The sequence below is a fragment of the Myripristis murdjan genome, chromosome 21 (assembly GCF_902150065.1).
Source record: "Myripristis murdjan chromosome 21, fMyrMur1.1, whole genome shotgun sequence".
Classification (NCBI taxonomy): domain Eukaryota; kingdom Metazoa; phylum Chordata; class Actinopteri; order Holocentriformes; family Holocentridae; genus Myripristis; species Myripristis murdjan.
Window position 1 is genome coordinate 11856843 of NC_044000.1, and position 23588 is coordinate 11880430.

At 41.2% G+C, this 23588-nt stretch overlaps 1 protein-coding gene across 3 annotated transcripts in view; it reads right to left on the bottom strand.

Annotated features, from left to right (window-relative positions):
* Nucleotides 1-23588, bottom strand: part of adarb1b (adenosine deaminase RNA specific B1b) — a 136168-nt gene that overhangs the window by 71759 nt on the left and 40821 nt on the right. For all 3 annotated transcript variants that reach the window (XM_030080614.1, XM_030080615.1, XM_030080613.1), the window contains exon 2: nucleotides 16182-16263. The gene's annotated coding sequence lies outside the window, so the exon portion shown is untranslated. The remainder of the gene's footprint in view (nucleotides 1-16181; nucleotides 16264-23588) is intronic.

Here is a 23588-nt window from a genome sequence, read left to right on the forward strand (position 1 = left end):
TTGCAATCAAAACATGACATATTGGCAACCCTCTTGTCCGAGAGCAGTATGGCTGCATCTACAGTGCCAGCCCAACCAGCTGGGGCCTTTGGAAATGGCTGCTCAGTGTGTGTGTGTGTGTGTGTGTGTGTGTGTGTGTGTGTGTGTGTGTGTGTGTGTGTGTGTGTGTGTGTGTGTGTGTGTGTGTGTGTGTGTGTGTGTGTTGAAGTGTCCTGATTTGGCATTACTAGTACACTTATTTCAGTTCTTAGATATTATGGATCACTGCAGAAAAATGCGAGAGTGAACTCGTGCCACGACGCAGATGTGTTGTAACTGCCCGCTGCCAGAGGGGAAAAACATCATCAACAGAGACCACCGACGTCATTCACTCAATGCATCCCTATAAATCAAAGGCACAAACACACACACATTTGTAACGCTCTTCACTGGAACCACTGAAACAGCAACAAAGATATTAGGCTAAATTACTGAAACTGCAGATGATTCAGTAGCACTTTAAATGGATAAATTACCCATAATACACCCACACTTTGTTTGTGACTTGGCATGCAGTTTGTCTGATTACTCAACAAAGGTTTTCTCTGCTGCCTTAAGATCATTATGTATTTGGTTTTAATTCTGTATTTTGGCTAAACATCTCTTAAAAAAAAAACAAAAAAAACATGGAGCATTCATGGGACTGAGCATAATACAACTTTTTTTTTTATGTGAAAGCTACACTTTCCTTCCTTATTGAGGCTTTAGGTCATGCCACTTATGTATTTTTATCTCTTCACACTGCTGTATTAAAAACTGAATGGAGAACAAATTTAAAATAATTAACTCTCAAGTCCGCTCTCAATGAAGCAAATGAAATTGTACAATACAATTTGAAGAGTTTCTTTCTAAAATGAGATACCCACTATTTCAGAAGTGAAACCTACTTTTATAAAATGATTGTCAGCCATGAAAGTAACTCACTCACTGCTGAGTATTATTAAAGTCTTTAGTGACTGTGAGTCATTTAAAGGATATTGTCCATTATTCTTCAAATACTAAGGAATGAGCAACAGGAACAATTTCATTCAAAAAGGAAATAGGTTTTGGAGGAAACCTGCATTTAATTTTTGGATAGGTGCGACTTAATGTGTATAATAAAACAGCTTTGGTGAAGTGGCTATCATGACTTGTAGTAGCAGCAAGGTCATTTTTAGCTGTTGGTCTGTATGCATGGGATACGATTATCAAAAAGTAAGTTTGATTACAAAAGTCTGAGGTAAACTATATATGTAAAAATTCTCCTTTGATGAAAACAGACAAATAAAGCAAAACGTATCTGACAAAAATAATGACATAACTGATGTATTTTCACTTTCCCCTGAGCACAACTACTGTAGTTTCCTCTCTCCTTGAAGCTCCTTAATTGAGGAGGAGGCACTCCGGTGGGAACTTGTGAACGTCCCCAGGAGAATGCCAAATGAGGCCTAACTTGCAACCTGCAGGCCATTTAACATTCTTGTCAGGGGAGAAAAACTGACGACTTGAGGGAGGCTAAATAATAAGCGATTAGGATCATTTGACATGCTCATTTCCTCTAATGATCCCCACGATTTAAGTCAGCATTTTTTGGGGATGTTACGGGCACCCAGACTCTGATAAAGCAAGCAGCCAACCGTGTTACGCTGAAGCTAACTTTACAAAGGACCATAGCTGGCTGGCTAGTGAAGCTATGATTTATTTTGTAGGGGAAGAATGTCAGAGTATGAGCAATATGGTCATCTGGTGTACACTTTTACAAAGCATGTTAGCGCACAATGAGTGCATACATTTTTAACACGGTTAGCTCTACCCACTGAACTATAAAGGACGTACAAGCAGCAATGTCAATGCCCATTAATTGATTAGCACAGAAACAGTAGACTGCTGACGACAGTTTGCCGGTACAACTGCCACATATTCAAGATAGATGTTTTTCAAAATAAAATGCCCACGACGACAAATGCATTGCATTAGCAAAACTAATTTAGTTCACTGTGGTGACCGCATTAGCATCCAGCATACCAGCTCACACCTTTACAACAGGAGCAGATGGGCATTTGTGCAGGAGGTGGGGTGTGTGTGTGTGTCTGAGTGTGTATGAGAGAGAGAGAGGGAGACAGAGAGAGAGAGAGGCTGCGGGGGACAGCAAAGCATGTGGTTTGAGGTATCTATCAACATCACCTATGGAGAGCAATCTGTCATGGTTCTCTTTTTTTTCCCACTTCCATGAACCAAATGTGAGCAGAATCAAAAGATATATATTATAGATTAAATACGCCACTGAAAGAAACATGCAGTGAGTATAGGGCAACCTCAAGCCTCAAGGCTACTAATATGTTGGCTTTGACATCATTGTGAACACTGGTAACCAGACACCACTGGGAGCTGGCTGTAGAATATTTGCTTGACAAGGGTTTTGCAGTAACAGATTGGACACAATGCTCATACTAGGCAGATCAGTGTCGGCTAGCCAGACCTCATGGTGGTTAGTTTTGCCTATTCTGGTAGTGGACAACATAGTGCACAGCCCTTGGGATAATAAAAACTCCTTTTTTCCTTATGAGTAATGGTACTATTCCCTAGACGACAATCTTTGCCAATTTACAGTAGCGCGGTACTTGTTAGTGTGAAGCCTGGGACAGAGCAAGCCGACTTCAAAGCGCTGGCCGAGGCTGATGGTCAGATCGCACTGTGTTGCCTCACATTTCTTGCTAAAAGTTGCCCCAGAACACACTGCACAGATGACGGAATATGGCCAATAAGCATGCACGTTCTGCCCCTGCGCCAGACGAAACAACTGACCTTTTTCACTGCAGCGTTTTGACATGAAATAAACACAGGTATTATTAATGACAGATACAAAGATGCAAAGTAGCAGTAGCCCATCATTTTCACACTATTCTAAATCTGCTCAAGACGTTTTGCCATGTGAATTGAGCATATGACTGATGAGAAACTGCAGCTGCCACTGGCACTGTAAGCATAGTGGTCTTTTTCTGCTGGTAATTGTTGTTTACCACAACAGCAGCTCTCTCTAGGTGCCTATGTTGCAAGCTACTTAGCACAATATCAACACCACCCGGTCTCCTGTCCTCTCTGGTTTCCTGCCCTGATTTATTTAATCTGGAGTGGTAATCATGGATGCTCCCTCCATCACTGATTCAACATGCTAAATGGGCCATTCAGCTGCTGATGAGAGCCGAGGTCTGAGGGTGTGATACCCACCACACAAACTACAGGCAATCATCAGACACAGGCAGCCAAATGAGGACCGACAGCCGATCATCAGCTTGGTGTGTCAGGGGCTTGGAGGACAATAATACAGACCACACGTCTACCAAAAGTGTTGCCATGCTACCTGTATAAGCGCATGTTTTTGAGTACGGGTAGCTGTAAAAGGTTTTGAATATCAAACCCTGGCATCGTTAGTGCCATGTTTTACCCATTGAGCTACAGGGCATGCCGAATCTAGCTTAGCCCTGCTGCGCCCTTGCCTGCCCTTCCATTCTGCTTGGGTGCCCGTGCTCACTGACTGAAAGAAGTGTGCCACGTGGTGGTAGGGGGTGCTAAGCTTGCTGAAAAAAAAACACCTGAAGTGCACACAAACAGCTCATGCATGCACAATGCTCAATATACACTCCTCATCTCTATTAATATTTGAAGTGGTGCAGTTCAATCTCTTCTCACCCCCCGTCTCCCGCTCCTAAGCCACTCTCTTGCCGGCTCCCTTACTTTCCCTCTCTTCATCTGCGAGCGGCCTCCTTACTATTCATCTTGTTTGTATCGACTGCTCCCTCACTGACTACTTATTGAGGTGTGGGTCACTCGGCAATTACATAAGTGTAACTGGGAGTCTCAAAACTTGTCATCATCCACAGTCACGATATGCTTTCTAACAGTTTTTTTTTTTTTTTTTTTTTTTTTTTTTTTGACTCAAAACTGTGTTTCACAACAAACAACAAGAGATAGCCTGCTCATTTTTAAATTTTTTATCTAGTGAGGGTCTGCTGAGCATGCATGCTGTCTTGCCGCAAAGCCTGGCTTCACATTCATATTGTTAAAATATACAACAACCATTTTCTGTTGCTGGTCACAGAGGAAATCAATAGTTGTTGGGGGAGAGAAGAATGTTACTCATTCACTTTCCCTGTGCAGGGATTCAAAGCAGTGATTGTCTGACTGGTGACACAGACATGCACACTACTGTAGTACTTACTATATAACCGTGAGTTGAGTCTGTTGCAGTGGAAAATATAAGACCTCAAAGAGAAAAAAACTAGACCGCTCTGACCACTGCTTCAAATTCAAAACCTCCACAGAGATGAGGAGGGGGGGCAAAATAAACCTACCATACCTGAAATCTATTCACTGCATACACAAGCCTAACATTTAATACCATCCCCAGTGAACATATTGAGCTGTTTACCATTAAATATACATGTAAACATAACTCAGAATTCAAACTGAGGAATATCTAAATGTATAGAAAATCTCAATCTTAGTCGATTTCCATTTGATTACCTTTAATAAATAACCCTTCTACTCCTCTGGTGGTAAAACGTGTGCGAATGCAAATAGGTTAGAGGAATGGAGACTATCATTTACAGACAAACACACACAGACACACACACACAAACAGCATGAACAGCCACACAGCCCTACACACATAATAGAGTGCAGTCGTTTCTCGCTCCCTATTCTTGTTCTGTCTCGATGCCTCTCTCCCCTCTCTCTCTCTCTCTCTCTAAATCTCCCCCCATATGCAAAGCCCTAATTATAGCTCGGCCATTAATCAACCACAGCTGTAATTATACCACTTCCAGTGTGTAATCTGATCGTGGTGGGAGAGATCAAATCACAGCAACTCTCTCCTGTTACCCCTTTAGGGGGTTTGGTGGGGTGCAGTGGTAGTCATGCATGGAGTGTGTTGTGTGTGTGTGTGTGTGTGTGTGCGTGTGTGTGTGTGAGTCATGGTGTGCAGAAGTGAAATTCGTTCGGTCTTTTATTACAGCGAAACAAGGAGTAGTGCACCAAAACAATCTGATTTGCCTTGGTAACACATGGGGAGATAAAGTGAATGCGTGCCTGTGTGTCAGTGAATGAAACTGCTGCTCCTGCCCGCAGGCTACAGTAGCTGGTAAACCATAATATTAGCTAGCTGATTTCATTGTTTTACCAGTAATTAGATTTTCAGAATAGTAAAGAATAGTAATAGTAAGGCTGGATACCTTCCACAGAAGCTAGCAAGAGAAAACCATGTTAGTGGCCAGGCCAAGCATTTAGCTCGGCCTGTTTGTTTGAATTTGTGTCTTGTTTGTTTCTGTGTTCGCTGTGAAACCTCCACTGACAGCGTTAAGTGTTTATTTGCCTCGAAACTCAAGAGCAGTGCTTTATAAGAGGCAGGCTACATTTCAAACAGTTTACTTCAAGTTTTATGGTGTGTGCTTATGTGTGCGTTGTTGTGCTTACTGTGTGTATAAGTGTGTGTTTCTGTGTCAGTGTGTGTGCTTAGTTCAATTCAGGTGAAGCAGAGCTCCTAAAACAAATGGTGTCAATCCCCATGACTCTGCCACTACCACCAACTACAAGGTGGTGCCACACACACACATTCACACAAACCATGGTCGTGGAGAATTATTCTTCTCATTGATATTCCTCACTACTGCCCAAATCTACTCCTGCTCTGTTTTCAGTGAAAAACTAGGGACAGAAAGAGAAAAATAAGAACATTTGCACTATGAAAGTCTGCATTAGTAAGGATGTGGCTTGTTGTTCAACTTAAAAATGCAGCCTGACAAACAGGACCTGACAAGGCTAAGACTTTTTCCATCACTAAAAAACCTATGACGCATTTCCATGGCTTACTTTGGTGTTCTTTGACAGTGGGTCAGCTTGCTGGCGTGTGCTGGTTAACAGATGCACTGATGAGGCTGATATCTCTCTGACCTGGCTCCAGATGACAATGCAAATAAATGCACACATACAAGCATACAAACACAGAGGATTGCCATCGATACCAAGATTGATGCTGCTGTAAGAAAAAGAGGAAACACCATCAAGCAGTGGCAAAGAATAACCACCGTGCTTTATTTTGTAAAATAAAAGCACCACGGAAAACATCACACCTTCCACATCAATAATGAATGAAGCACTCTTAAGTACTGAACTTTTTTATTTTTTTTTTTATTTTTATTTTTTACAGCATCGACATGCCTGCTGCTAAGTAGCACGATGATTCAAATGTTGGACTATTTGATGTTGTTGCCATGTCTTCAGTGAATGTTGTGCCGACTGCGGCAGTACACTTTCAAGAGCAAGACAGCAAATCACAATCTGTCTCCTTCTTCACTTATTCCAATCTATTTGCAAGACACGTGCAGGACACGTTTGACGAAAGCATTCAAATGTTTATGGTTTTCAAGAATGATTTCAATATTTTCAAACAGTATCAACAACAGTACTCAGTTTTGGCTACTGTGACAAAACACACACGCATACACACGACAGGCATGACTGCACTCATAGATAAACAAATGTAGAGTAAATACAAATACACTGCTGGGGCCTGTTCTCGATACATGGATTATTACGCCTCGGCCCCAGCTGTTGTCAGAGCAGCTACGGCATCCGAAGACAGCAGCCACTGGTCTCTGCCACCTGAATCTTCCTCAAAGGCTGTGTTTGTGTGTGTGTTAGTGGTTGTGCATATATTTATATTTGTATACAGTATGTGTCAGTTCAGTGCTATCAGGTGTACCATCATATTCAGAGCACTTATATCCTCTTAGTGATTTTGTGCCTAAAATCAGTCCCCTTTAATGAAATTAAAAACAACCACTACAGTCACATTTTCAAGAACTAGGCTGCTTGTGGTGTGAGAGGTTTTTTTGGAATCAGCTAGTCTGGCTATCATAGCATCAAAAGACTATGAAAGAGATCTATTTCTTTGGACCGTGTTTCTATATTCCTCAATAATGTATTGTTACTCAATGATCATGTTAGAATCCTATTTATTTGCACTTCTTGAGATTTGATAATTAAGTCCCTTGAAGGATCACAAGTTACACAACATAATGACCATTATGCTGTAAGAACAACTTTGGATGGTTTTAATTTGTCTGTAAAATCTATAAGACATTTGAAACTAGGGACAAATGTATATTTAATCGACACATGTTGCATGATTTTAAATGTTATTCCACAATGTCTAAAACCAAGTGAAAAGGAAACAATAATATTTGACAAAGTAACGTTAGCACGACAGAGCCCACATTTAATGATGCTTCCTCCATCTGTCTGCATATGTACTTATATGTAGTGTTAGTGGACTATTATGAGTTGGCATCGATGCACAAATGCTCTCTGCGGATTTAAGACTCCACTTTCACTCTCTGTTAATTGGTTTGAGACAGCCTATAACATAAATGTGCAAACGGAGGCAGAGAGGATAGTGTGAGGGTGTAATGGCTGTATTGAGATTGAGCCTATATGTTGCTGCTGCGCTCCCTCTGTGCTTTTACTCTAAAGGAAGAGCTTGGTTCCCAAAATGCATCAGTCTTAATAAATAAGTTGTGGTCTGAATCAGCTTCTTAAGCACTATCTGTCTGTGCAGCAGCGCACCTTTTCTGCAAGCTTCACACATTTTGTTTGACTTTCATGATGAGTGCTGGAACTCCCCCATGAATATGTATACCGCATGTCAGCACTAATAGCAACACCTTATTTCATCATTTGTCAAAGAGCTTCATGCACCTATGTTACAGTAAGGCTACCTAAACAAACTGCTGCCTTTGTGGTAATATGGAGTTTAATCACTGTTCCAGACACACCAAGTCCCATCTGCAGCTTATGCAGTATAAAACAGATGTCAGTGAGACAGTGAACAGACCCACTCTGCTGGGCAGAATCTACACCAACAGCGATAGCAGCCTCCGCTTCGGTTTCGCCCGAATGACTGCATTGTTTTTGCAACTGGCTAGCACTCCCGCATCCACGTTCCAAAACAAACAGGGGCTTTGATACTGGATCCATCCATCTCCTGTCTGGTCACGTCACAGGGATGGATGGATGGTAATTGGCGTGCATGTGTGGTGTATGTTTGCAGGACAGCTAGAGTGAGAGGAAAAGTGTGAGATGTGTGTGAGAGTGAGAAAAAAAACAGTGTAGGCGAGAGAGAAAGCAGGTACTCTCCAGATGGATTCTCCTCATACAAATACATGCTAATCATCTCTTAATGTGAGACAGTGTTGTGACTCACTTGGGATGCCGGGTCATGCAAAAATCATGTTGGTGCATTTGTAACAAGAAGCTGAGACAGCATTATAATTGCATCTCAATGCAATACATGTGCTGTTGCTTTAGTAAGGTGACATTAGCTTTCTATGCAAACCAAATTGGGGTTGGGTAATATGGAAAAAAAATCAAATATCTGAATGTACCTAATAACTTGATAATAAGATAATTGCATCCTTTTAGTGTAATGCAGCCTTTAACCCAGGAAAAGACAACAATTATGCAATGTCAAGATATTATGATAATCCAATATCCCAAATTTCATAGCATGATACAATATAATATCTTTACATCATCCAGCCCTAGACCAAATATCTGTTATCGTGCTTTCCAAAAACAACACTGCTATCCATATTTACGGATGGGGTTAAAGACCTAACCTTCTAATAAAACCAAATGGAGGCATTTAGTGTCAATGACACATCTGTCCCATCTCATTCTGTTAAATCTACTGTCACAGGACTTACACTTTTGCTACTGGTTACCTGCATTTTTGTTGATCAAATTTAAAGTTAATCTCTGGCTGGAACTTTAGCATAGTGACTGCAGTTGAGAAGACTCTAAATTTGAAGTGAAGGTGATGATCCAAAGTCAATCCATTTTACATGCCTGCTAGACAGTGTGGGCTTCTGCTTCCACCTTGTAATTAGGGAACATAAAAACGCATGGCCATCTGGCACATCTGGCTTGTGCCAGAAGGGTCAGACTTTATCTCATCTGGGACATTACTTGCAAGAAATTATTAACTGGCTATCATTCATGACCGCAGAGGGCTGTTTTATTTGCTGTTACAACATTATTTCATTCCTGTCATCATATCAAATCATCTTAGGGGTGACGTTTTGAGGATCGAAATGCAATAATTGCCCAAATGATACAGTTGTATCATTATACTCTATCATCATATACCTGTCCAGGTGGGAAGCAGCTTCAGTGGCTTCCCACTAATGTGGATCAGCCTAATAAGTTTGCTGTCAACAAAACCTTCATAATAATTCAATATTTCACCCAAAAAACTACAATTGTATCAATTTGTATCATTTAAACACTGAGTACGTTTACATGCACACCATATTCCGGTTCGGCTCAATATTCCGGTTAAGGTAACTGCGCCGCGGCAACTGGAATATTCCGTTTACATGTCACTTGGCATGCCCCCGTGTTTCGGCGTATTCCACTTTCTGACGTAATGCGACACTCAGCCGCGGGGGGCAGCAGTACGCGTATAGGCGTCTGGTCTGCCGGAAAAACAGACGAATAAGTCTTCTTCCTCATCTTCTTCTTTTTCTTCTTCTTCTGTCGCTATTTCTATGTTTTCTCTCATCGATATCCTCCATGATATTTAAGTCTTTCATTAGCTGAAGGCGGACTGCAGTCTCCTGGCTCTTGCTGCTGTTCGCCCTGCCGTTTTCCCCGCTTGCAGGTAACCATAGCAACAAAGACGCCTTGTGAGTCGAGCATGCGCAATCGTGACTGAATATTCCGGTTCGGGGAGTTTTCCGACTAAGGTGGTTACATGCCCCAATATTCCGGTTGGAACAGGAATATTCCAGGGGGCTTATTCGGAATTCTCTCCAACCGGAATATGACCTTAATCGGGTTCGGTGCGTGTTTACATGACACGTGCGCAACCGGAATATTGCGAATATTCCGGTTAATACAGGAATAAGGTCTGCATGTAAACGTGCTCACTCACTGAGTTGTCTTGGATGTCCAACAAAAAAGCATTGCGTTTGGGACATACTGAACACATGAATGAGGAGTCAAGACTTCCGTTTCTTGAAGTTGTCGTTCAAACAGAAATAACTGCAGCTGTTGGAACCTTCATTCTCTGTGAGGCAATCAATCAAAACCTTCACTGACAACTCAGGGGGAGTAAAAGATAAAAAAGAAATATATATATATATATATATATATGGCTTTTGGGTTAAGTATTCCTTTAAGAACTGACAAGTGGGCTAGTTGAGAGATCAAATTCAGGGCCACTATTTTTGTCCCATGCAGTAGTTCTGCTTGGTGTGACTGAACAGAACGGACAGGCACCATATTCAATACTCAAAAAATCTGAATACAAATGACATCATTTTGTTGCACGAGAGTGAGACATGTTGAACCTTTTGTGAGGTGACTCATGTAAATCCTAAGTCACGTACTAATGGAGTGAGTACTGTAGCTATTGTTGCAAATGAGTGCCTGAAATTTTAGCACTGCATTGGGCTGCTAAAAGATGGTGCTTGCTTGTCTATGTGAACATGTGTGTGTCTTAGCAGATGGACAAAGTGAACAGTTTAATCCAATTCGCAATCCTCAGTGGTGCAGCCTCACAGCAGATTTTCTCTCCACTTCATACATAAGACGACGCCATAAGATTTACAATCCTAAATTCTAAATCCCAGCTGCTGGGCCTAAGGTCACCCTGCCACTAGTTCTCATTTCACTGATGCGCTGCTTACAAGTGCAAAAAACTCTCTGTGCTCATGTCGCCGATGAAATATGGCTGGCCTAGTTCCTGGCGGAGGAAAGATTAATTCATCTGAGTCACCTTTGCAGCAAGAAAAAAAGAGAGAGAAAACTAATTTTAATAGGGTGGGTTATTATGGCAAACAGGTCCAATCGTCCATCAGTCATGGAAGACCTGGACTGTCAGTGTGCCTGTCGTGTGTGTCAGTGTGTGATGTGTTATTATCATGACTCTCCAGGTCTCTGCACCAAACATTCTGAGATCAATTCCTTTACATTTACTGTGCTTGGTGACTAACTTGGTGAAGTGACCTGGATAGGGGAGATGGACAGATGGAAAGGTGTATGCGGGTGGGTGGGTCTGTGGGGGGATTATGCATCCATCATCCTGAATAAAACATGTACTCCATGCAGTCACAGATAAGGTGGGGTATCATTAAGATTGCATCAATACTGAGATCATTATTAATATTTTTATCAATACCAATCCAGTCCAAACCCCTGTTCCCCTGGTTCTGCCTACGCTTATGAAAGCGCTCAAGAAAACAGCTTTGCATTTGCATTGTCTGTTGTGCAGACCTCTCTCTTTTTACCTTTAAAATAGTCAGAAATGTATTGATCATTGTGCTTTGGTTTGCTTTGCAAGTTCGGCTGCCGAGGCTTCACAATCGATCGTCCACCCAATATTCAATATGAAACTAACTATACTCGTGCTAGTGGTCAATGCCAGTTGAGGAAAGGCCAGAGTTGCACCACAAAAACACAACATGTCCTGTGGCTGTATTGTATTATGGATTGGTGAGGCTACTGTCAGTGGAGGGAAGAGTATCTCTACCTCTACCGCAAAGGATTTTTCCCTCTGTGATTACTGAATGTCAGTGCACAGTGGTAAGAGACAAGAGACTGACACCACAACCTGATGTTTACCTTTGATGTTTCCTTTTAAAGGATAACAGTGTATTTTTCCCCTATCATGAACCCTATACTGTGGTTTATCCTATACCATCACTTAATTTCACTCAATCGCTTAATTTCGCTACTAATTATTGAGTTTAATATGGACTACATTTTCTTTTTCCATTACAGCACACTGTTACTTCTGGAAGAGACAAAACTTAAGGCAGAGTGGGAGGCAGATACATGCTACGGCCTCGTCATATTCACCTCTTCCAAATGGAACTCCTTTTGATATGACTGCAACTACAATTATCGTAGCCTTATAATGTCATGTTAGGAAAAAGAACATCATACCTGTTGATATACAATGGGCAAGACAGCAGTATGTCTCCGGATGTTGTTTTGAACGTATTATTGGGAGCTACTTGCAGTAGAACAGACAACAGTAACTTATGACTGTTGCAAAAACATCAGTGGATTTAGACTTTTCCTGGGTATAAATGGCATCAGGAAAAAAATACATCAGAATTTGACCCTAAAACTCATGATGTTGGGTTGTTCATATTTGCCAAAAAATATAAATCAACTCAAAAATGCAAAGAACATTGCAAGTAGCTGTTTATTTTATGGTGTTTAAATGTTTCATGGCGGAGAACCAGAGCAGTGACTTGCTTGGAGACAGTGATGTGCATAAAACCAAAATAATATAAACAACTGATGCATAACATATATCATGTTTATATAATATATAAATAATATTAATGTGCGAGGCGCCTCAGTGTATGTGAAATGCCAGCCTCACTACTCTACAGCAGCACAGAGCACTCAAGCTGGGTGAGTATTGGGCCATCCTGCCAACACTGCACTAAATTCTCATTACAATAATGGAAGTGTGGAAGAAACACGACACAGGAGAGCAGCACACCACGGGTTGTGTTTCCAAAAACAAAGGCATCAGGAGTCTGACCACCATGCACGCACACAAGGAATTTAGCCTTTGCTAAAAATCCAGCTAATGAAATTTGTGAGGCTCAGTGTGCATAGCTGTATGGCCTTTTTTTTTTTTTTTTTTTTTTTTTTTTTTTGGCAGTTTGACAATGTGTGTGTGTGCATTGGTGCAACACATAAAAGCAAACTAATAATATTGTCATATAGTCTGTAATATTTGAGTGTTGAGTTTGTGTATACTAACATTAGGACTAGCTCACAGCTGGAGTGATTTACTTTAGCTCACCACAGGAGCAAAGATGGAGGGAGAGCAAGAAAGACGCTTTTTTTTTTTTTTTTTTTTGCAACACCTCATTTGCCCTGAGAAAGATAAACATAGAAAGTCCTCAGAGAGACAGCTTGGTGCTGTCACCTGTGCGCCACTGGGTGCGCAGACCTCACTCAGCAACCTGGAGTGATCATAGACTTCTCAAGGTAGCCGTGCTCCTCTACACGACAGGTCTTTCCTCCCAGCACCCAGCAGGAAAATGGAGGCTATTTAAGAGGTAGGCAAGGAGGGTGGTAAATGTCTCCTCTTGTCAATAACAACACCTGTCTCTGGGCCTTCCCCGGCTCTCCGAGGTTAAAATCAAGGCTCTAAGCTGTTTAAAATGCTGAAAAAAACCTAAGAAGACAATCTTACATACTTCTGAAGGTGATCTATTCACTTCAACACAAAAAGATTCAAGACACCAGGGACCGTCAGACAAAAACAGCAGCAACAAAAATTCTGAAATTCCTAAAATGGAAATTGGACGATCATGCCCTATAATGATTCATCCCAACTCAACAGACCAATGGTTTTGGGTTTCAGGTGGATTGGGGGGTAAGAGGAAGAGACAGGAAAGGAGAGAAAGGGGACAGAGGAGAGGTCCAGAATCCCCAGCTATTTGAGCTGCTCTAAAAATAGACAAAGTGGAGCAGAAATAGGAATGGTACTCCTCAAAGACCTGAGAGGATGAATCAAAACGTTTCACAGTCCCATGTAAAGCTGAAGGCTACAGATGACGCAGGTTAGGGTCAGTTGCCTGTGTAAGGCACACCACTGTTCATGAACTGTGGCTTGCATGCACAGCAAGAACTCTTCGTTACTGAGACGTCTGGTAACATTATCCCTCATTTGGTCGTCATATCATCATCCCTGGAGCAGCTCCAAGCTTTACAGAGCCTATACCATGTGGTAAACAGACTGCCTGGGGTGCTGATTTTGTCTGGCCTGTAAGATATTAATGGCTTTCATTGTTGGGATGGTTGGATTCTGTTGACCAAAGAATGGAACCAGGAAATGCTTGTGCCGCTGCCAAGTGTGCACCGTGTACTTGCATGCTCTACCACAAACTTCTCTTGAGCATGCTGGCTTTTTTTTTTTTTTTTTGTGATTTTCAATAGGAGGGACACACAAGTCAGCACTGAGAGCTCAGTATATTTTAATGCCCAGAGAAGTAAGCACTCTAAGGTAAAAATATTTCTGCTTCTACCAAAAGTGCACTGCACTTCAAATAGCAGTAGCAGCAGGGTATTTCTGAAAAAGGGCATGTGTGCTGAGCTTAGGGATAGTTAAATAGCTGTTAGCTGTGTCTTGCCAAATAATATAATAACTGCTAGGGTTTTCTATAACTGCTATGGATACAGAAATTACCTAGCAACATGTTGTTGTTGTTTTTTTTAAATATGTTTCTTGTTATTAGTTTAAAGTCTTACAAATCTGACCAGGTTCTAACTCCTCTATATTTTAATAATGAAATCATGCAAATAAAACAGCAAACTTTTATTCCCCAATCATATGCTGTATAGTCCATTATTTACATTAAATAATGCACATTTTGAAAATGATTATTCCATAGACAAGGAAAGCCTGCAATTATCCATCCATTGTAACATTATCGGAGAAGTAAGCACTCTAAGGTAAAAATATTGTGACAGTGTATGACGCACATGTAGTCAATAAGTTCCATCGACAGCAATGAAGAGGGCCACCAGCTGGCCCCTGAAGCTTACTACCACAATCAGCTCATAAATGTGACTTCAGCTTATATAAACTCTACATTCACTTACCCCCAATTAGAACATACTGATGCTTACCAGCACTAATTAACACATTAATTAGCGACAACGTCTTTGTTACCATACTTGACATAGCATGTGGGTGACATTAATCTGAACTCTGTGTCTTACAGCATTAAGGAGTTACAGTAATTTCAAGAAAATCTGTTTCTCCTAATTAATGTGTAAATTTATGCAGCAAGGTGCTCAGATCATCTAGCCAAACATTATAGTGGACTGTGCTGGGGAATGTTACTTTTAAAAGCATTACATTACATTACAGCATTGCTTCCATTAAAAGTAACCCGTTGTGCTAATGCCTTTTCTATTGGGAAAGGTAACTCGCACTGAGTACTTCAGCATTACTAAAAATAGAACCCCTTTGCGATTCCTTCGCATCTTGATTATTCATGCTGATTATTCTTACTGCCCACAGCATAGCCAGCTACTCCCGTAATTAACTCTGCAGGGTAATAACAAAGGATGACAGCTAGACTTCTCCTTTTCATCCACAAACTCAGAGTAGTGGGAGTACTTCCACGATGTTAAGGCAGTCTTAATCTCTGCCATTAACATTTGCTGGTTGAACACAGGTAGAATTAGCAGTAAACCAATGCTTGTTTTTACAACAAAAGAATCAGGATAAATGATAACATACAGTAAAGACTTGCTTATTGGATAAAGTAATTAAGTGCCTGATTACTTGAATTTAAGATGCTTTACTAGTTACCACAAAAAAGTAACTTGAGTACTCGCATGTGTCTCTTTGTAGCACATTATCCCAGCACAGGTAGTGGATACCCCTGATGCATGTATGAAATTTTTACTATCTGTTGTTATCATGTTCACATGAATAGTCTACACACAGATAGACACACAGAGGCCGCTATGATGACATGTAGCATTTACCACGTTGAGCAACCTTCTCAAGGCAAGCTGACGTGCACGCAATTCCAACAAGCTCAAAACGCCTACGTTGACAAATCTTATAAAAGGTATAAACAACAGAAACAAACCATATATTTTGAATAATCCTGTCCACAAATTACAGAAGCACGATCAGTATGTCTAATCAAAACATCTAGCTTTCGCTGCCATTTTAAGTGTACATAAGATTTTCAAAGTGGTTATTACCAGTCCATATTGTGGGAGATGTGTGTGTGTGTGTGTGTGTGTGTGTGTGTGTGTGTGTATTTATGGCCATGAGCAACTTGTGCAACTCCATTTTCATCTAACAGATCAGACTTAGCTAAGACTAGAAGCTAAACTTCTTTGTACCTCTGTGCTCAGCTTTTTTTTTTAAACCTTTCTCCTCAAACTCCGCTAAAATGATCATTCTAGGATCATAGTGATATTGCTCTCCTAATGACTGGTTGTTTGAAATGTAACAGATCAAGGAATTCTGCTGCCACATTCATTTTAAGTCACTTTGGATAAGCTCACCAGCTAAATGCCCAAAAATGTTATTGTTCTGAACTCACCGTTCCTTCTGCACAGTCAAGGGAGAGGTTGTTTTATTTGTCAGTCCTTTGCAGTCCTAAAGCAAGCTGCCACACACCATTCCTACAGGGGGGAAAAAAGTATAAATTCAGTATATTTTTAAATCTATGGCTGAAAATTATTCATCAAGATTAAAGACACTAAAAGCACATACTTAAGCACATATGGCATCACCATGATAATATCCTAAAAGCAAATGTGATTGAAGACACGATTAGCAAGCTCAATTTAGCAAAACATGCTGATTCAATTGATGGTGAAAGGCATTTGTGTTGTGTTCAGTAAATGAATTGCAAATGTGACTCAGTCGGCAGGGGTAAACAGCTTCTATACTAACCAAACACTGCATGACCAGTATCACACACAGGGTGTATGATTTCTTACTCTAAGACAACATATGCCTTTTTTTGAGGAGATGCTGGAGAATCAGCCTGAGGTAGTGCTGAAAATAAACCCGGCTCAGAAACACTGGAGGCAGTCTGAGGGGCCTCACAGATCACCATGCCATCAGAAGAAAGTGCTGGCCCACACCCTTGTGACCCTGCCACTGGCAGTGTGACTCCAACCAGCGTCAACCAAAGCAAAACCACAACACAGCAGATTACATGACCAAACACTTAAAGCAGAGTGGCAGTAAACAGCCAGGACGCCCAAGGAGACGTGGGAAAAGGGAGCAGATGCTGTACCATTGTCCAATCGCATTAGCGAGTGTGATTCCATTACAAGAGGCACAAGGAGAAAGAGGGGTGTCTTGAAAACAAAAAAACGAAGGTTGCACTGGTAAGGGGTTTGCACTGAGTGAATTTGAGTGGCAGGCTTCTACATGAATCACAGTCAAGTTACTGGACTGGCTCCCAAGCACACCCTACCCTTTAAAAAAGTGACAAGCAGAGGAGTGGGCAAAGGGCGCTGGTTTAGGCACCATAAGCGCTGCATCTGTACTGCATAGCAGGATTTGATGAGGATATCAGAAAATATATTATGTGCACTGAATAACAATGTTTAAGGATCTTAATATGCAAAACTGTGGTTGTAAATGTAACACTTCATTACAGTCCAACAACAGTGTTAATTTGCATTAAATCACAACCACTAATTTACAAGAAATGACATTCAAAATGAGTCCACATTTAACACTTCATCTTAGATTTTAACAGACACTTCCACCCTTAGTTTTTTCTTTTCATCAAAAGAGGCAAGTGGGGTGAATACTGCACACCATATGGTATCTGCCTGGGCATATGGGCAACTTGGTTGGGAACAGACACTCTCTATCTATTAGTCTTCTAACTTCTTGAGTGTGTGCACGTGTCAGTGCGTGTGTGTCTCCATCATCTGTATTCAAGACAGCCACCAAGGTGCTCCTCTCCTCTCCGAGCTGCCATGACGATTTCTCTTACAACAGAGTCACCTTCTTCGAAATAAGCCTCGATTTCCATATTTTTTCCAGACCATGTTCTGTGTCTGCGCCTGTGCACGTACGGCTTTCCCTGTTGAATCTGTGAGTGCAAAAACAGCCACGGAAAGATTCAACTGCTAATTTTTAGCCTGGAGTGCAACAGCTCACTACATATTGAACTACTTAAGTAGGCCAATGTTGTTTTCATACCAATGTCATAACACAGTGCATCCTTATCTAATGAGAGAGTTAAATACTGTATTTAAACAAACATGCAAGCAATGCGCTGGTTCTGTCACAAATGCACAAAGTACATATGAGAAAAGCATGCAACAGACACATGTGTGAGAATAAGCCTAACTTAATCAACACATTCCCCATCAAGACAGTGTATCTGCATCTATTTGCATGCGCACAAACTCTTTTTGCATATATGCATACACATACTTTTACATGCGCTATTTCTGGTGCTTACAAGCCTGCAAGCATCTGTATACAACACATTTTTTCACAAATGAATATGCCTTACATCTGAGGTCCTCACTAAAGCTTTTCATATGTAAGCAAATTCATTGAAAAATCCAAAAATGTGAGCAAATGAAAAATGCTTATGACACAGTGTTTTTACTTTTACACACCCAATGCGGCATGCAGCAGCTTAAACCAATTCATCTGTTAACTTCCCTTTTCGACAGAAAGGTGTGTGGCTGGCTGTGAGCTAAATGCAGCAACTCAGGCAGACAAAAGGATGACAAAAAGCTGGCACTGGGATGGGAGAATCTGCTTGTGGGAGATTTGGTTGGTTTCTGTCCAAAGAGTGCAAGACTGGTCACAAAGGTCAGTCTGTCAGTTGTCACGACTCACCACGTGTTTTTTTCTGGCCGAGTCAAGAGGGCCAAGGTGGCACTGACCAAAGTGATGTAACAGAAGAGGGGGACAGGGTGCCCTCACACTCAAAGTGAAAATGTTGCCTTTCCACAAGACGGTGGAAACTGTGAAAACTGTGACCCCCCCAAAGCAGGATGACTGTGCCCTGTGTGAGAGAATCAGGACAAAACTGCATGCTGCAAGATACTCTACAGCTAAAATTATCCTGATATATATCCACAGTGATACAATACACTAACAGAACATTTTTGTTACTTTGTCCACTACAGATTAAAGAAGGAGTTCAGTGAAAATGTACATTATCTAGTCACCCTCATTTGACACACCGGGGCCGTGTCTTTGTCCACACAGTAAGTAATCTGCTGCAGCATTGTGTCAGCCTTCCCTAAAACAACAGGGCTATCTCATGCAGCATAAACAAAGTGTTTTGTAGACAAACAATTGCCCTGTGGGTCCAAAGGGCCAATATTTACCTTATTATTGATTAGATTTTGTCCTCTTTTTTTCCACACTCAGAGCTCTGGAACTCTCTCGCCCTAAATAGATATGGCAGAAGGCTCTTGCTGCCTCCATGTGTTCCTCATAAGCTCCTACTCTGAAAGTTGTGAACACAACTCATTACATGTTCAGGTACTTTTCAGTAAGAGATAACAAAATGGACTACAAAACAAAAGCAGCTGATGACATTTTTAGGCACCACATGGTACAGAGTTACTTCCTGCTGCAATGGCAGACTGCACAGGAGAATAGTCACATTAGTTTTATACATTTGTTGGTTAAAATTATATATGGATAAAAACTAAATGTTAAAGGGTGAGAATCATCTTTGGTATAAAATGGGATTTTCCACTGTAGTTACCTCTGGGTCTGCTGAAGTGCACTCTACCCATAATTAAAATATTTCTGACAGCATTTGAAGGAAGCATCTGCTTGCTACTGCTGAAAAAGTGACAGAACAAGTGTAGAAGATCTAGGACATGGATTGTGCTGCACAAGGTGTTTGGAGTAATTCTGGAGTAATTTTAAGGCTGCAGAGAAACAGTTTCCAGCATCTTCTCTTGTTTTGAAGAATGCTGACATCGAGCTGTGTTAGTTAACTCACTGTGATTTAGGCAGAGATATAGTCTTTACCAATTATTTTGACTAATTACAAAATTTTCACTGCACCATTGTTGTTGAAATATCTTTATTTGGCTTTTTACTTTAACACGCAAACACAAAACAACATCTGATGACCATCTTAAACTTAAGGTCCAACTCCTAAATAGACAAAAAAAAAAAAAAAAAAAAAGCACTGCTGAAGTGTGTCCATATAGGTGCACGTGCATACATATATATATAAGGTATATCAACAGGGAAAGTTATCTGTGTACACATGTACACAGATAAGAATATCAGCATAAAATATATAACAAAAAATAGAGAATGTAACACCAAAATTAATACTGCAGCGTTACTGTAAGCATGATGGCTGGTGCCTCCATATGATGTCTACCTACCAATTAATAATGATATGGACACAATGACCAAACGGGCAGAGGCGAGCAACACAACAGCCACGATAGTGCAGAAAAACTGCACTCCTCCACTGCAATGCAGCCAGGGTCCCAGATGACATCCAGTCCCTTGCACGACACCAACACAATATTAATATATCGCCCTGCCATAACCCAAACAATAACAAACAAAAATGTTCATAATTACCCTCATAATTACAATCTGAGCCTGTCAGTGGCAAAACAAGCACTTTTAGTGAATGTAATCTGACGTGCATACATGCCCTGTGTGATTACATTACCGTTTCATAGCTGCCGGCTGAAGTGATCTAGCTCAATACTATACCAGTTCCAAACAATGATGACCCCATGAGTCATTTGAACCCCAAACAGTGAGTTCAGATTTAAAAATACCGGAATTATCCTTTAACAGAGAGGTTAGAGTTTGCCTGCTTTGCAATTTCGATGGAGATGTATGCACTAAAACAAAAAAAACACCATCAAGAAACATTTTTTTGCACACGTGGAGGGAATAACCTTGGTTTTATCTCAGACATGGCTCTCTCCCTGACTCCCATCAGTAGCAAGAGGTCTGTACTGTGTGGTTACGCCTGAGTCATTTTCACTCCTGTGCTAAGTGTGCTATAAAAAGACAACAGCATCTGCAAATCCTATCAAATACACTTACTGATTCAGTGATTTTTGTACAGACTCTGCATTCTTGCCAACCAAAGCTGCACTTTTACATGGCCCGGCAAACATATTGGCAGATGCCAATCGTGATAAATTAATGACAACAACCAGTAAGCTCTTTAACGTTAGTGAATCAGGAACAAAAATGCTTACGTGATCAATTCTTAAATGAGCACTGCACATCTTGAAGCCGCTTAGCTTGTAAAACCTGCTTACAAAATGCTCAAGTGCCATTGATGTTAATGAAGCATGCCATAAACTAATCCAAACGATTTCAACATATCAATGCAACCAGTCACGTTACCACAGACTAACACAAGTTTGCTTGGATTCCCTTGGAACACAACTAACTAAATCCAAAATACCTCTGCAGTGCTCTTTTCCTCCTTCCCGTAATTATCTCACTATTATCATCACCTCTAAGCAGAAAAGGACCATGCAAGCGGTTCATCATTGGATTCTCACAGTCTCATTAAAAAAAACACTGAACACAGAAGGTTAGCCTTCCCATGTCTCCTTTCGACATGGGTCAGAGTGTGTTGTAATAGCCTGACTCTTTGTAACCCGGCCAGGCAGGCACAATCAAGACATCGCCGTCTTAATGAGCTCGGGGCCGCTGCGTCAGCAGTTTTGTACAAAGGAGCACCTCCGTCTATTCTCTCACAGACGCTCACGAAAATGCTGTGTCACAATGTCAAAAAGTCTTGTGCTCCGAACCTAATGAACACTTTCTTTAAACATTTTCCACTGCAAAATGCCAATATTCAGGGAAATTTAAGGTAAAAGGTTCCCTGTGATTTACCTTAAAGTTGGAGCCATCCTAATCTCAAAAGGCAATTTATCTTGCATGTTAGACAGAGAGGTCTGCAGATCCACCTGATAAGAGTAAAAACAATATTACACACTGTGTCCTGCCTATGTAGGAAGACATCGGTAAATTATTATCATTATGTCAATCATAATTAAGCACATATACACACACACACACACACACACACACACACACACACACACACACACACACACACACTATGGAAAGCCATATATACAATATATATACATGCCAATGGGACACCAACTGCTCTGTACCTCAGTCCTCCTTTTGGCATGGCTTCCTTGTGGCACTGACATCTATTATATCACTTGTGCTGTTTCACTGACAAAGGAATTTCCCACTGAGTGATCAATAAGGTCCAACTATATTATCAGCACAATCCCTGCAATTTCTTGTCTGTTCTGGGCAATTTTTCTGTTCCAGTTTGCTCTGCCCTCATATTCTCTCTGTATGATGCCACTGGATTTGACATTTTCCAGCCCAAATACTACACTCAGTCAATAAACTGCCTTGAGATTTTGATGCCCCAAATACAGTGACCTTATTACCTTAAAAGTCTCTTGGCAAAAATTCAGCTGACATATTTCAGAGGCTACGATAGATAGGGCAGATGATGCCTTGGCTCGCTTTGATGGCGATAGATGACCACAACAAACCTTTTGACGCCTCAGTGGCATTACGCAGCTGGCATGACAGTTGATGGCTAATTGAGCGTGTTGGCTGCCAAAATGCCTTCCCTTTCAAAACTGAGATCAGTGGACTGCAGGGCGAATTGTAAAGCCACTCGGGTCAAATGCTTGTGATGGAAGACTGCTACCAGGGAGGTCTGTGTGTGTCTCTAACCTGCAGGCATTACCTGGGTGATGGAAAGGGGAGTGAATGACTTCTACTGGGTAGCTCCCAGGGGTGTGTGTGTACCACTGTATAAATGAGAAGAGGGGCGGTGCTGAAAAAGAACATGCATGCTCAGCAAACCTTCCCTATAATGTTAAGAGTTTCAAAAGAAATAAAGCAGGATGAAGCCCTCCTCTCTCTGACAAAATGACATCTCATCCCAGTATATGTCAAAGCCGTGTGAAACAAATGCAATACTGATGCAACTTTAGAATGAAATCTGATCATTTCTCTGAGAAATAAGATTCATCATCAAAAGCTTTTGAACAGAACAAAGCAGAACCCAAAGTTGTTGTTTTTTTTTTCTTTTCTCTAGTTCTATGAGGGCCAAGCAAATGAAGACTAAACACACTCTTGTTGCATGTAGATTAAATTAACAGAATCAGAGAAGGGAAGGAAAACATAAAGAGGAGGTATGCTTCAAGTGCATGATTAGTGTGCACTGCTTTTACGTTGCGTTTGTGTGCAAGAGGCAAATGTAGCTACGATAACTACCCAGCCATTTCATCCTCCATTTCCCCTCTCTAACCCCATCCCTGCAAGTCCCTGCCCCCTCTACTTTTCCTGCATGCTCATAAATAACATCTTTTGATATCACTGCTGACAGCCTCATGCACTCTGCCAGTGCTTTGGTGCAACAAAAGATACGCTAGATTTCAGCCCAGTCCCCATAAGAAGGGTTCACTCTCAGTTGATCCTTACGTAAACGTCAAAAGGAGATAATAATCAATAATATGAAGGACCACCAGTCAGAGGGTGCTCATTGCTACAGTTAAGAGCCATGGGAAAGTTTGTTTAAAACATGTTTGAGGGAAAGGTTGCTGAACATCTGCTCTTTTTCAGCCATTTAGAATGATTGTTGTACTTAAGACACATGGGAACATTTCTTTTACTTTATTTATCCAGGCCCCTACACAGCAGTGCAAGAGTTCTCCTTAGAAATTCATACAATTAGACACTCAATTTAGGAGAAGCAGGATAACCAGCTGGAGGGCCTGGGCTCAATCTCCCGAGTAGCCACAAGTGCAGATGTTAACCTTGCACAAGATACTGAACCCCTGCCTGCCACAGGGCCACCAACACAGGCCAAATGACCCTGCACACAAACCACAGGATGAAAGAAAGAATAGCCCCCTTGGGAAATGAGTAAAGTATATCGAATCAAATCAACTTCACACCTGGT